We start from the raw sequence: 471 nt of genomic DNA, 5'->3' as shown, positions 1-471 counted from the left end.
TTTAATTTGACTTGATGAATGAAACTTTAGGACTAGACAGACCGGCTCGTGTTAGTGAAGCCCCGCCCTCTTGTGGTTGGCGACCAATCAGAACAGAGATGTTGACCTGTGACTGTGACATGTTAGTGATAAAGAAATGTCTTCACAGAGAGAAGAGGAGTGGAGTCTCTGTGGAGGAGCAGCAGGTTTTAGATCAACATAAGATCAGTCTGAGGAGCAGATGTGAACATGTGACTGAAGGAACTGATGGAACAGGAAGTGGAACCCTCCTCAACAGGATCTACACTGAGCTCTACATCACAGAGGGACAGAGTGAAGAGGTTAATACCCAACATGAGGTGAGGCAGCTGGAGACAACTTCCAAGATGGAGACCCTCCATGACGCTCCAATCAGGTGCCACGACATCTTTAAAGTCTCAGCTGACCAGCAGAGACCCATCAGAGTGGTTCTGACCAACGGCGTCGCTGGCG

At 48.8% G+C, this 471-nt stretch overlaps 1 protein-coding gene across 3 annotated transcripts in view; it reads right to left on the bottom strand.

The window, feature by feature from the left end:
- The window catches only part of llgl1 (LLGL scribble cell polarity complex component 1), a 46,697-nt gene that overhangs the window by 19,295 nt on the left and 26,931 nt on the right, over nucleotides 1–471 (bottom strand). The gene's annotated exons all lie outside the window — the stretch shown is intronic.

The sequence above is a fragment of the Seriola lalandi genome, unplaced genomic scaffold, assembly GCF_002814215.2.
Source record: "Seriola lalandi dorsalis isolate HSWRI2012SDOR001 ecotype SW California unplaced genomic scaffold, Sedor1 jcf7180002054969, whole genome shotgun sequence".
NCBI classification, from domain to species: Eukaryota; Metazoa; Chordata; class Actinopteri; order Carangiformes; family Carangidae; genus Seriola; species Seriola lalandi.
This window is presented reverse-complemented; position numbering and strand designations above follow the sequence as displayed.